The sequence below is a fragment of the Cupressus sempervirens genome, chromosome 1 (assembly GCF_028749045.1).
Source record: "Cupressus sempervirens isolate cs-2001-9-10 chromosome 1, ASM2874904v1, whole genome shotgun sequence".
NCBI lineage: Eukaryota > Viridiplantae > Streptophyta > Pinopsida > Cupressales > Cupressaceae > Cupressus > Cupressus sempervirens.
The window spans coordinates 328,785,100-328,801,492 of NC_143118.1; positions in this window are offsets into that span (position 1 = coordinate 328,785,100).

The following is a 16,393-nucleotide window of genomic DNA, read 5'->3' on the forward strand; positions in this document are numbered from 1 at the left end:
TTTCGTATTTGATATTTTCATTTAATTTCATCAATTCCACTTCCACACACTACAAGTACTTAAAGCATAATGTACAATTTAAAGTATATGTATGAAGATATAAAATGCATAATGCAACCATTAATGCAATATAAATATAAAAAACATGACGTGTTTGCATAGTGTTTTCACCATGGTAATCAATGTTAAGTGGATAAAATATTTCTACTTTAACCATGTTTGTATCTTCCACATTTCTGCATTCATTCACACTTTATTCTTTGTCAATACATTATTCCGTAAAATCATAATCTCAACTAAAAGTAATCACAACCTAATGTTTCATCTTTGTTTAAATCTTAATATTACACATTCTAGATTAACATCCAATTAACCTTTATGCATCACATTTTTCCCATAGTTAAATTTCATGAACTAAAGTGACCCATAGTATTTACCAATTTATTATATTATTAAATTAGACAGAAAGATGATATGTAACACATGTCAACTAAAAGTAATCACAACCTAATATTTCATCTTTGTTTAAATCTCAATATTACACATTCTAGATTAACATCTAATTATCATTTATGCATCACATTTTTTCCATAGTTTAAATTTCATGAACTAAAGTGACCCACAATATCTACCAGTTTATTATATTATTAAAGGTGGAGCAACTCTGTCTTTTGCTACTGCTAAAGTGGGTGCCTCAATTGCTCATTGCAATGGTTCCTTCATTGATGGGTTGAAGGTTGAATCGATGGTTTTGGGCCATATATGTTCTGCGTCCTCTACTCAAAAGGGTCCGTCAGCTTTTGTGGATTCTTTTGTTTGGCTTGCCGTGATTGGTGCTAGGTCTACAAGTTTCATCGGGCCCTCTTTTTCTGAAATAGTCATCGCTAGTGGGAGTGTGGATGTTCTTGCTAGAAGGGTAGACTCAAAACCCTGTCCTTCTTGTCCCTCGCTTTTGCTGGATCTTGATGAAGGCACAATTACATATATTGAGCATTGAACTGATGTTCTCTCTGTGGATGTTGTTATCTATTGGTTTAAGGGATTTTGGCCAATGCTCTTAGGCTTGGTTTTGTGGCTGGTGTCACTGGTGTTATTTTGGGCTTGGGATCCGAGCCTTGTGCTGGATTTAAGTAGTCCCTTTTTTGGCAGAATAAAGATTCTATGGTTGAGGAGGGATGAATCTTGGTTACTGGAAAGCATTGAAAGAAGTCTCCCCCTCAATTTGATATGACCCTTCGTTCTTAAAAGAAGGGAAGTAAATGAAAAAAATAGTTTGTTCCTTTGTTTTGTTGATTGTGGGACTTGATTACCCCTCTTGGACAGTTTGGATTCAATGTTAATCTTTCTTAGCTGTCGATATATTGTTGGCTTTAGATATTGTTATCCTTAGCAATCTTTGGTTGATCTATTTTGGGCTTTTGTGACTAGTCTCTATTACTTGCTCTTGGGGTAACTATTGTATTTGGTGAAATTATTGAAAATCTATCTTTGTAGAGATTGTAAAGGGTTTTGGGGCCCTTTTAAAACCCATTTTTACCATTAATCGAAAACACATGAGAAAAACCACCCTAGCATCCACTCTTATAATCACCTAACATTATTGCACTTCAATTATCTAACCATGTTCTCATATACAACTTGCCATATTAGGAGAATCATACATTATTCTTTTAGTATTACACTATTTAATCACATGACCTAATTGTGTTTTATGAAGCATATTAGGGTTTCCATAACCTTCCACAAGTTATTGACTACGTATTACTCCATGTATTTTGATCTTTATTACAACTAAGGACTTGTTGTGTTACCTTGACCATTATGTGGTTATTTACCTATAATAGGGGTATGTGTCTTTTTTGTGTCCTATGTGCTTATATGGGTGCTTTGATTACTAGGGATTAGATTATCATTTTCAAATGTTCATGTTAGTGGAAACAATAGTCCTTGATGTTATCCCTTTCTCATCTATTCAAGGACATTTATTTTCTAATATGATTCATACATTTCTTATACACTATTTTTTTTTTTTTTTTGCAGGATTTACATGTCTATATAATATGCTCAACATACATTTACATGTCATGTATTTCTAATCACCCATGATTCCTTGGATTTGATGGATGCAACCAATTCAAGGTCTACTAGATCAAGATTTTCTATAGTTATGATTCTCTATGTTAAAAGAGATAATTATGACCAAACATATCATTACTACATAACATATCAGTATCCAATAAAACTTGTTATCTAATTATTCAATTATTCAAAAATATTGATAGACCAAATTACAACATTCATATTAAAATTTTTCTTATAATAAACTAGTAATTCTCTTAATTTTTATTTTCATGAAAAATCTACTCATTTCAAATATTTTTTCTAATTTCTGCATAGAAATCAAATGTTAAATAACGAGAGCACACAATAACATCCAATAAGGTCTATAATTGTATACGGGTTCAAGAATATTTTATATTATAATATTTACTTCAAATGTATGTTTGTAAGTACTACATGTTTTTAGATACCCATGCTTATTCTTAGATATATATCAACTTAAACTAGGGGAGAAATTTAATGATAAGATTTGCATATCCATGTCAATTAATGTTTTATTTTATGTCCATTTTGAAATTTTGGCTTATTACAATTATATAAAGAAAATGACACCCATGTACATACATTCTCTTTCATTTTTCCTCCTTGATTTCCATAAACACTTTTCGCCTCAGTCTTATCTGAGGCCTAGGGGAGAGGACCTGATACTTGAACACCCTAACTTCATGCTTATCAAAATTCTATGTGGAAATTTCAAATCACTCCCAATTTTTACAACAACTTATTTGGTGAGTTGTCTACTTATAACTAAGGTTTCAAGTCCACATCATCCATTATGATGCCACATCAACATGCTTTTTGCCAAGTTGTCCAAAACAACCCAAATAAAAAGTGAGACCAATGGTTGTGCACAAAGGGTACCAATACATGCTCAACTGATGTGTCATCACATCATTGGTTAATTTTTATGTCTAAGGGTACATTTTATTCAGTTTTGGATAGTCATAATTGTACTAACAACTTGACAGTCATAAGTATTGGTACAATGTTGTCAAAAGAATTGAGCATTAAGTCAATCAGTGTAGGTATCAAGTGAACAACTCCTATCACAAGTATTGGAACATGTTCAAGTACAAGGTCCTCTCCCCTATATATATATATATATATATACAGAGAGAGAGAGAGAGAGAGAGAGAGAGAGAGAGAGAGAGAGAGAGAGATGCGGTCAATGAGAACTAGTGAATTAGTATAGTATTGTACTATCTTACAAACACATGCTACAAATACTCAAATCAGTGGTCGTCTCCATGCACTCTAGTCGTCAATGCAGTGTGGCACCGATGGGCAAGAAGTGGTCACAACCAGAACCGGCCGATCCGCACCCACACATATATTCACCTTAAAATTTTTGTTGTTTTGCATATCCATGAAATTATTCTTAGATTTATTATATGACCTTTTATTCAACATTTTTAAATTTTAAACCTATCTTGTAGACATAGAAGGGATCTAAGTACCTAGATTGAAGAATTTGACTAGTATGAAATTCAAAACCAACTTCTACTAGAACTTCCATCCATTCTTTTTATTGCGTTGATTTATTACCACTAACCATCAAGAAAGAATAATTCATATATAAGAAATTGAACATCTTAGAATAACGTTCATGGTGCTTTCCCTCATGTTAACTCATCTAGCCCCTCTCTGGTTTCGCCTGTAAGTGCTTTAAAGCCTATTAGGGTCCCTTTGGATCTAGATTCAGTTGAAGACATTTTCCAAACGGTAGATGACCTTTCTTCTTTTGCTGCAATTTTTCGCTTCCGTGGCTATTGGCCCTCCCTTGCTGATCTACATGGCTGGATCTCCAAGAACTGGTTGCCATTGATTGATTATAATGTTCACATATTTCCGTGTGCTAAAGGTTTTTTTTATAGCTAAGTTTCAAGATTCTAATGACAGGAAGATTATTTTATGTCACAATAATTTCTCTTGGCAGGGCAAATTTCCACTTATGGCCAAACCGTGGCATATGGATTTTGATCCTCTCTCGGAATCTTTTAATAAGTACCCTATCTGGGTTCGGCTCCCTAATCTTTCGATTCAATTTTGGCAGGATTCAGTTTTTGAATCTATTGGGAACGCTATTGGGGATTTCTTATATGTGGATGCTGACACTTCGGATATTTTCCACTCGACCTGTGCTCGCTTCCTTATTGACTTGGATGTTTCTAAAGGTCTTCCTGAGGCGGTCTGTTTGGATTCCCCGAGGGGGTCTTGGTCTCAAATGTTGGATTTCGAGGGAATTCCTTTTCGTTGCAGAAAATGCCACTTGACGGGTCACGTTGCTGCTCGTTGTGTAGCTGGGAAATCCAAACCCAGGCGTTCCCCCTCTTGGTGGACTGGGGCCTCCTCTGAGCATTATACGGTGAAACAATCCTCGGTTGCTCCTACGGTTTCAGAGGTTGAGGCTAGTGTTCCTTTTGTGCTGGTGGTTGCTTTGCCATCTCATCCTGTGGATTCAGTGGTTGTGGGAAACGTTCTTTCCAAGCTGGTGGTTAAGGATTTGGTCTCTCCCCCTGCTTCGGTTGACCCTCCTAGGGGTCAGTTGTCATCTGTCTCTCATAGGGTGTTTGCTGAGGTCTTTGCGTCCCCTGGGTTCCACGGGTCTTTGTCCTCTGAGGATTGGGTGACCGAGGCAATGAAGTTTGAGGACGGTTGGACTGCGGTTAAAGGGAAGAAGGCTAAGCCTTCTGCTCCCCCTTTAGATATGACCCTTCGGTCGCGTAAGGGTAACCTCATTTTAAAAGTATAATCTTTTGTTCCCTTATGCTGACTGGTTCTTCTGGGTTGGTGTTATGGTCTTGTCTCTGGTTTTTTGGTATCTGGTTTGGATAGCCTTCCTGGCTGCTTTGCTCCAGTCTGTTTGTCCTTTCAGATTCCAGAATTTTTGGTTAATTTTACTGGTCATATCTGCTGGTTTCAGGTCCCTACAAAACTTGGTTTAGTTGTTTGGCTGGTTTCAGGTCCTTTTAAAACTTGGTTGTGCTTAATGGTTTATCTTTCTCTTTGATGTAATGGGTTTCGGGGCCCCTTCAAAACCTGCTTTTACCTTAATCTAAAACGTTCATTAATGTACTAAATTGTATCATTACATATAAAATCTTTTTAAAATCATTTATATGTTTGAAGACTATTGTCTTTAATTATTTGCATGATCAAAAGCTATTTATTTTTTGAGACTTAAAGAGGACATTTAATCTAGTGATCTCACAATCCTTTAAAGATATTCTCAAAATTCACTAGTACTAAGAGTAGAATGAATAGTAGAAAACCAATAAAAAACTAGAGAAGTTCTAAGAAATAAGTTCAAACATTTTATCATCCATAATAAATATATGTATCAAATTGATACCTAAAGCTAAACACCTTTTGTCCTTAGCATCATAATTAACTTTGTTATCAATATCTCTACTTCAAATTCTATTTTCTAATTTATTCATTGCAGTTACATTGCTTAATTAATCTAAAAAATATTTTCCACTATACAAATAAACATATATGAAATATACATTTATTGATCAGAAGGTCTGTAAAGTGATGTCAATGCAAAAATTAGGATAGGGGACAGGGTAATCTTCAAATGTACAAAATAAAGTCAAATCTTTTTTTCAGATTCACGAATACGTAATTTATTTTCAATTTTTTTGTTGTTTTTGATTTTTTGAAAATTGGTCAACTATACACTTTGTAGGGAGGCGATAGCCATGTCCCTAAGATAGAGCCTTGTTCAAGTATACTCTGTGAAAAACCTATTTATTCAGTACGATCACCAATAAACTACATTTGCAACTGTTCTAGTTTCCGCTGATCAATATATTTTTAAGTAATTCTAAATTACTGAACAAATATCACCATATCCCAGAAAGAATATCATGCCCAATAAATGATTTAACTCTCAATGATAATAACTTGCCTATGCATTCAGAACAGCTCATTCATATCGGATCTGTAGAAGCTCTTAAGGAAAAAGCATATACTCGGGACATGAGTAAACCGACAATAATACAAGGTTAGGTATTATTTCCCAAGCCAAATATTTTATTTTTCAAATATTTTAAATAGGATATTAACTTAATTTGATTTTGAAGACATTCAATAGTTAAAGTATATTTGACTTGGATTAAAATTTAAATGAATGTTTTTATGTAAATTTGTAATATTCTATATTTTGAACTTTGGTTGGATGTAATGAGTGTTAAGTAGATAATCTATTATCATGAGAAATGTATCATGCAAACTATTCTTAATAAAATACAATAGAATGAATTTGATTTTAAAAATTCAATTCTATGAATATTATCTTATACAACGAATGCTTAGAGAATCAAATTTTCTCATTTAAAATAGATTGATGTAAAATTTTTTTTAAAGAGGGGTAAACACTTTGACTTGGAGCTATGAACCAATGAGGCCACAAACAAGGGACCTCATCCCCATGAGATTTGAACTTTGATGGCAAGGATAACAACACAACAACTTAACCATCACAACATGCCACTATTGGCAATTCATGTAAAATTACTCATGAAATATAAATCAATAAATTTGACTTAAAATTTCATCTCTATGAACATTACGCTAATGTGTTGATTGCTTAGTGAGCCATTCATTTTTGATAATAAATGGATTCATTTGGGTCACTATTAGATCAATATAAGTCAATAAATTCCATTCAAAAACTACACAATTGAGTCTTGATTTGTGTGAGCTATTATTACTGAAATAGTGTTCAATGATTTTTGACTCAAAAGATTCAACTCTATGAACATTCAAAATGGTTCATTCCAACTCCTAATCATGATAGATAAATTTGTCTCAATTTTTTTTAATCTCTACAAACATTACCTTACCTTATACAAACATTACCTTACCTTATATATTATATGCTAAGTGAACCCTCCATTCTCATAAATTCATACGAGTCACTATTCATAACATACAATAAATCTGATGCATACAATTGAATTTTGATACCAATCTTCTAAGAATATATAAAAGACATTATGGAAAATTAATTTAAAATCTCATGAACATCTAATCTCGATAATAGATACATCTAGTGTACGTATTCTTTTGACTATATTTTTCTGCAAGTTAAATCACAGTTGATGGAAGAATCCTGTGTACCGAAATTATTTTCTGCATGAGGAGTGGGACCTGATGTTGCTCTTGATGGCACCGGAGAAGGATCCACATCACCATAATCTAAAAATTGGGATAACTTTTGGTTTTGTAGCAGCTCCTTCTTCGAGCTTTGAATATTGTTTACATCTGATGATATCCCAAGCACACCAGAATCATATAACTTAAAGAATAACACTACCATGGTAATCAAGATGTTCCAGATCTTGAAGGGCTCCATGGATGATAAAAGACAATGTTGCAGTTTTTATGCTCATATTAACGATGCGCACATATGGTATGCATATTTAAGCTAAAACACACGAAGCAAATGTTTAACTGCTCTAGGTGTTTCATGCTTATCGTATGATAGGCTGTCTCTCAATAATATCTGCATTAGTTCTTGTAGAGAATGCAAATGATTTTCAGCTCTAAATGGGGGATGAGTCGAAGTATTTTATAGGGCTCAATCTCTTATTTAATGATTGTTGGATAAAGTTTTTGGGTTTGTTTGGCGAGCGGAATACAAGCGGAATAGGCATATGTAAATTTAAAAAAATTTGAATTCTTCATTTGGATGCACCAAAATGGAATTGGAATACGAAGTAAAATAGGAATACGTATTCCAATTTTGGTCCAAAAATGGAGTTTTGCAATTCCACCCAAATAGGTGTTTTTGCTATATGTATTCCTATTCCACTTTTTTAAATTTTAGAAAACATAAATTTTGGAGTTCGCAAATTCTCATCAAATATTGGCTGAACCAAACAGTGAACAAGAATATGTAGCCCCATTTTTTATTCCAGAATATGTATTCCAGAATACGTATTCCTATTTCGGCAGCCAAATGGGCCCTTAGTTTTTAGAGCTGTTTCAAAGAGTTTCCTGTTGTTATGTTGTTGTTATCAAGTACATAGAGATTAAACTAAGATCGCTTTATATAATTTATGGTTTTAATTTTTTTTTTTTTTGAATAAATAAAAGAACATTTAAAAATACACATATCTAAAATATCAATTTTATTCTTCTGTTCAAACATACTCTAAGGTAAGTATGAAGGAAAAAATAATAATATAAGTTTTAATATTGTTAACTTAAAACAATTAAAAAGTAAATTAAATAAGGATTATAGAAATAAATATTTTTTAAGTAAATAAAATATGCATTATAGAAATTCAAACATTCTTTATATAGATTTATCTAAAATAGACATATTAAAAGCGTTTGATTTTCAAGATTTAGTTTTATTTCAAATAGTATTATTTATTTATTTATTAAATATAAGTTTTTTTGGAATCTAATTATAATAATTGTTGTAGTTCTAATTCTAATCATAATCATAATTAAAATATTTTTGATACTAAAACTAGCAAAATACCAGTGTTGGTTTGTGGGTTTCCTTCTTAAGATGCAATGGTTCTCCATGTGAGTAGGTGCATCCCCAAGATATTACTCTTGCCCTAGCTTGCCTCAGGCTACTCAGAGCTAGGCTAGGTAGAGGGGATGCCCTTGGATTAAAAAAAAGTGTTGGTTTGTACACAAAGTCTAACTAGCTTCAACAAGTCACTAAGAATAATTAAAAACCCATTAACAATATTTGTAAAATTATGATAATTATTAAGAATCCTGATAAGAATTATAGCTTAATCAATGCCTTATCATAGCTTAATCAATGGCTTTAAAATTAAGAATATAACTAGCTTATATATCATTTATACACCTATCTAAAAGACTATGAGAAATATCAATCTTAAGGGACATATGTTGAAATTTGTATGGTGATTCACATGTCTCAAGTATTGTAGACTATGGAATTTTATATTATTTCCTCACATTATAAATGTAATGTGTTTGGACAATTCAATTGTTTTTCATTTAAAATAGTTTTTATTAACACACTCACATAATTCCCCTCCCTTGCCACTAAATGTTTCAATTCTCTATTGAATTGATTGTTTTAATTATAATAATTATTTATCTTAAAATTCTAAATACTTATTAATTGAAAACATAAATTAAAAATAAAATTATTATATAGTTTCAATTAAAACATTATTTATTATTTTATAATTAAGAAAACAATTAATTATTTTAATTTTACTAATCTTAATAATTATTCATCCAAAAAAGATTTAGAAAAATATTATTCAAAATTATAATTCTTATGTAATTGATTTAAATATTATAATTATTTAATAGCTTAAAAGTTTGATTAAGTCAATTAGGGAAGGGTCCGAACCCAGAATTAAAAGTGAAATAAAGTGGAGGGTCTTGAAGAATAATAACAGGTTTTGAAATGCTTCTTGAAACCTTCTACTAGCAGGACTCATTTGAATAGACAATGAAAATTACCACAAGAACCTTGAAAGAAATAGATTTTAGGGCCTCCAAAAACCCAAATAAATTAAGAGCACAAGTAGATAAACAAGGCCAATTGTGCCCCAAGAAATGAAGTACCATCATGTTTTGAAACACACCTTGAAACATGTTAGAAGATAAATCATTATGAATGAGAAAATTCATAGGGAAGGAGAGGAGAAATAAAGTACCAATGAGATTCTAGTAAGAATTTCTGACAACCAAGACAGCAAGAACTTCTTCAATAAAAACCCTTTCGTAAAGGTTGAAGTAAGGGAAAAAGGGATAACTCCCATCCATCATGGGTTTGTAGAAGAAAATAAAATACAAGCCACTACAACCTTAATTTCCCACCAAAAAGGCTCCTCCTTAGTAGAGCTTTTGTCCACCTTGCCACCTCTAAAAGAATCACAAAGGAAAAGAAAGGAACAACATATCACAAAATCCTATTAGAAAACATAGCCTACATGACTTCTGAGAAACCCAAAAAAAACCTCACCACAGGCTAAAAACCATCCTTGATACTATAGAAAGCAGTGACACTCTAGTCACCAACAAAACAAACACCAAAGCCCAAAACAATGGGTGCTTCCACCAATACCTACAAGAGAGACATCTATGAAGATCATATTCAAAAAATATGACACCTCTTATCATCCTCATGAAAAAATCCACCTAACCTACAAACAAAAGGAAGTAAACCAAACGTTGTCAACAAAGAACCCAACTCTAAGATGATCCCCAAAAAAGACCAACAAGATAGACCCACCACAAGGATGAACAGTGAAATCCAACATCAACATACTACCGCAATGCAAGACATGCATGATACCCACATCTTCCATTGCTTTATTCCAAAGAATCCTTCCACCTCAGAAGTAGAAAGGCACCAATGCAACCCAAATAAACAAGGGAGCCTTAAAAAACTAGGTATCCTAAAACTTAGCCATAAGAATAAGCACCGCATCCTTTAGGCCACCTTTTGTAAAATAAATCCCCAACATCACCACATCCTAGCACATAAGACCCAAATCTAAGAAGTGGGCCAATATTGAGTAGGGGTTGTCAAGGATGAAGAAAATCACATAAATGAGTGGGGAAAATACAACACCTAGATATACAACATAAATACTACCCCACATGTTCATCTGGTCACCATTCAAAACATAGTCTTGGGGCGAAGGAAGCATGCTCCAACACATTCCTAGCACCAAGTGTAGGGAAATTGAGATTGAGGCAACAACAATTGCCAATGAAAAAGGAGAACCACATACCTCCAATCTCCAACTAGAATACAAGGGGGTTTAACTAATTCAAAGGGAACCAAAACAGAAAGACCATTGACCATCTGAGTACTCCTATCATATAAAATTCATGACTGAGACCCAAAGGGGAAAAAAGTGAACCAAAGCCAATCATAAGAGGGCCCCAAAGTAGTAAACACAAGAGGATGCAAAAAGAAGCATTGAAAATTCCAAACAACACCCAATATCTTAACAAATTGTCTAGATTGTAATCTTCATTCCCTGCAACACCAACAATTAAAAACCCTCACTCTCACTCAAATGATCCATGCATAGTAGAATTGATTAAGTTATGTTATTTCTTATGTAAAGTTTCTATTATATTAGAAGGTGGTTGATAGTTTAAATGGTTCAAATTATATCCTCTATAAAAAATACTTGAGAAATGTGAAGTCACAATAAGTTAACCACAAGTTAAAATCCTATTTACTATAAAAAATACTTGAGTAACATAAGGTTGCAACAAGCTAGATAACCTACTGGTAAAATAATAGGTATTAAAAGGATTTGTGAAATATCATTCAAATAAATTTCTATTAATAAGAAACAGAAAGGAAAACATATGTAAAGGAAGAGAGGCATTTGAATTGTTACTCTACTCTTGGTGTAGGAAGAATCATGACTTCTAAGATAATTCTCAAAAAATTTAAGGATCTTTAGAAGGATTTCTACTTCATGCAATACTGCTATGGTAGTAGACATTTCTTAGATGTACAAGACTTATAGTTCTAAATATGAGACAATTGCAAGGATTTGTACTCACAAGTATGAAATGAATTTGTTGTTACCAAATAATTTGAACCAATACAACACAAGCCACAAGTTGACATTTGCTTGAATTTTTATTTACAAGGGATGATTACTAAAGCTAAATCATTTCTTTCAAGCGTAGTTCATATTGCATGATTCTCTAATAATAGAGTCATTTTATTATTTATCAAGAGTGAAAATAAATTATATAATTAAAATAATATATAATTTTATTATTGCTATTATAGAAACAAAGATATAATAGTATATATGAGTTTGTACATATAGAAACTATTAGAGAAATAAAGTATTTTCTTATTAGTTAAATCATATTGATTGAATTATTCAATCACTTATTATATCTCATTTACTATAGCTAGACTTTGGGCATATAATAATTAATTATTTTATTAATTATTATCATGCAACCTAGGCTAGTTACATTTTAGGGTTTTGATCTCCTTTTATAAGGATTAATCTCTCTTTGTAATATTCAATCAATACAATTTCAATATCTTTTTTGCACATCAAGAATGTCTCATCTTGTATGGATCTCTAAATTCGAGTCTCCATGGTTTTTCTCCTCTCTTTCTATAATAGATGTTTGCATGCAATGATTCTTGGGAGTTGTGGGGTTGATCTTTCATCCACTTTGACATGGTAGCAGAGTTTTAGATATTCATGCCCATGTTATGTTCTTGAGAGTTTTGGCATTAGTTTTCAGATTTGAGCTTTCAGAGGTATCTTGTATTGGATTTGGGGTACCTATTCTTTGGAGCACTTTGAGCCCAGACATACATCACCATTGAGCTCAGAGCACTCAAAAACCCACATTTCCATATAAAATACATCGACTTTGGACGATGTTGAAATTTGAGGCAAATTTGTTTTGCACCCAGGCCATAAGGACTTGGGCATGCATATCAAGACACCGTAATTTTTTGATTATTTTTATCAAAATTGTTTCCCAACCTTTTTACGCTTTATTGAAGTGCATGCAACTTTTTTTTATTTCAAGCAAGTTGTGAAAAGGCTGATTTTTTGGATGACGGTGTGAATTGTTTTTGGGAGGAGCGCAGTGCAGTGCGGGTCCATACATACTTAGGCTATGATTTTTCAAAGCCATCCTTTATTATATTTGGAGGCCACATGCAAATTGAGCATCCTCTTTTAAAGGTCATGTATTCGATCCCTCCAATCATGGGCTGCAACGATGTCCTTTCTTGGGACCGTGGGCAATGACTACCTAGCCAATTCGTTCGACATGGCTGGGTATGCCCCATGGATGCCCCCATTCAGTCATGTATTTTTACCGTACTCTCAACTCTGCATTTACAGACTCACTTGCAGTAATAAAACCAACTAAATCGTACCACTTAAACTTGGCTTGGTTAGAAATAGTACCAATTATTTTTGTCATAGATTTTAAAATATGGACAACTCCTGTTAATTTCAAACTTTTTATATTTATATTAGTTTTTACTCATACTTTGATGTAATTTTTTAATAAAAAAATATTTTAATGCTTTGAAATAATTTATTTAATTGATTTTATTATGTATCAAATTAATAAAATATATTTTAAATAATTTCTATTCATTTGAAATTTTTATTTACTTATTGTAATTTTTTTAATTTAAAAACTTTTTAATTTAAACTTTTTAATATTTAAATTAGTTCGAATGCACTTATAAAATAATCTATTTTAGATTAAGGTAAAAACAGGTTTTGAAGGGGCCTCGAAACCCTTTACATAAAAGAAAAAGATAAACCATGAAGCACTACCAGGTTTTACTAGGACCTGAAACCAGTTAAAAAACCAAAACCAGGTTTTACAGGGACTTGAAACCAAAAGATAAGACTAGAAAAAGCAACTAGATTTTACAGTGACTTGGAACCTAGAGACTAAACAAACTAGCAAGCAAAAGCTAGCAACCAACACACCAGTACCAAAACTAGCACACCTGCACAACAGCCAACACCTCACTGAAAAAGCCAGTGACAACAAGGGAACTTATGATTTTTCTTTTAATTTAGTGCCTTCCTTGCGCGACCAAAGATTCATATCCAAAGGGGGAGCAAAAGGCTTAGTTTTGTTTCTTTTTACTGCAATCCAATCGTCCTCCACCTTCGTAGCCTTAGCAACCCAAACCCCAAAAGAAAACAATCTCCCTAGGAGAGCCAGAAGACAACTAGCCCCCAGGAAGAGCATCCAATATAGGGGTAGGAGCCAGAGTGGGAATAGGATCTAAACCTAAAGTCCGAACATCTTCCTCCACCATAGGCACTGAATGATCGTCAAAAACATCATCAGGGGGAGAATTAACCACAAGTTGCAAGGGCACAATCGAAGATTTATGCATTGTATAGTGCTCAGAAGAGGCCCCTACTCACCAAGAAGGTGGTAGCCTTGATTTGGACTTCTTAGCACCACAACGATCAACAATATGACCTGTCATGTGACATTTTCTGCAATGAAAGGGGATACCTTCAAAATCCAACATTTGAGTCTAGGAACCCCTCGCAAAATCCAAGCAAATCTCCTCAGGAAGGCCCTTAGAAACATCCAACTCCACAAGAATTCATGCACACGTTGAATGGAAAATATTCAAAGTGTTAGAATCCACATAAAAAAAATTACCAATAGCATTCCCAATAGTTTCAAAAATAGAATCTTGCCATAGATGCATCAGGAGATTTGGAAGCCATATCCAGATAGGGAACTTGTTAAAGGATTCAATAAGTGGATCGAAATCCATATGCCATGGTTTAGCCATAAGTGGATATCTACCCTGCCATGAAAAATTGTTATCACACACAATAGTCTTCCTATCTTTAACACTTTCAAACTTAGCTATAAAGAATCCTTTTACATTCAGAAAGATGTGGACATTATTGTCTATAATTGGTTCCCAATGCTTGGAGATCTAGTCATGAAGATCAGCAAGAGAGGGCCAAAAACCTGAAAGCAAAATATAGCAGCAAAAGAGGAGAGCTCTTCTGCCATATGGAAGATATCTTCAACTATTTCTGGGTCTAAAGAAACCCTAATAGGATTTGAGACACTTACAGGGGAAACATCACAACAAGAAGGCCCAAAAGAATCGGCATGAGGGATAGCATCATGCAACCCAGCTTCAAAGGCAGCAACATCTACAAAAGTCCTTCCCCCAAAACTAGGAGACCCTATAGAACTAGGACGAGCACTTAGTGAAGAGGGAGCAGAAGGAAAAGAATGGGCTCCAAAAGTGAGCAAGTAGACCCTAGCCCTGCTAGAAATGGATGCTACAAATGAGGAGTCGATAGCAACAATGGGTGAAGCTCTCCCACTACCGCCATCAAACTTACATGCAACCCCATTAGCCGCAGGATGAGAGGCGGGAGCAACATATTCAAACACAGGAGTGGAAGTAGAAGGAGCGGGAGCAGAGGGAGACATCACACGTTATCACTTATAAAACAATATGTTATTAAAATGATTTATTTTAAGTAATTTATTTTCTTCATAATTAGATATTATATTGTAAATATAGTATATATTAATGGTTAGTTATATATATATATATATTATTCATATATATTTACTTTTAAAAATAAAATTATTTTAATAATTATAAAATATTTTAAAAATTTGTTTTTTTTTTTTTCACATAGATAAGACATAACTTATTAGTTTAACACTTTATTTGTTACTCTAATTTACTTCATAAGACACTTATATATTTAGAGGTAAATATCATCAAGCATGGTGCTATATTTTAGAACATCATTATAAAAAATATGATGTCAAATAAAATGCATTTTGAACATATTGAACTTATAGAATTCAATCTAAAAATAATTACCATTTCACAAATTTGAAGAAAAGACTATTAATATAACATTGTCAAACAAAATGAACACCATAAAATCAATAAATTATATATTATATTATAATATATTTATTTAAATAAATAATATATTTTCAAGTTAAAACACATACATATCACTAATAAATAATTCATAAGTAATGATTAACATATATTTATAATTTTATCTATATAACTTATAGATTATGTTGCAAATAATAAATCAATTATTTGAAAAGTATAAAACTAATTTACAACATCAATCTTTTATAATAACATTTAAAATTAATTATAAAATCTAATCTATATTATAAAATCTATGATATAAATAATTTGAAATATTCCTTTATGAACACTACATTTCTCATTTAATAAACTTCATTACATTTGTCATTTTAATAACATATTGTTTTACAAACTAATTTAAATAATCAAAAGTTTAAATATAAAAGTTTTTAAATTAAAAAATAGTTATAATAAGTATACAAAAATTTCAAATGAATAGAAATTATTTAAAATGATATTTTACTATTTGATACATAATAAATAAATTAAATAAATTATTTCAAAGCATACAAATATTTTAATTTATTAAAAATTTACATCAAATTATTAATATAAACTAATATAAACATAAAAAGTTTGAAATTAACATCACTTGTTCATATTTTAAAATCTATGACATAAAAATAATTGGTACTATAAATCCACTACATTTCTCACTAAGTTTAAGTGGTACAATTTAATTGGTCCTATTATGACACTGCAAGTGAGTCAGTAAATGCAGACTTGAGAGTATGGTGAAATACATGGCTGAATGGGAGCATCACCTAAATTCTCGTGCTCTCCATGATCATGCATGTCACCACATTTACCATACCCATCCATCAT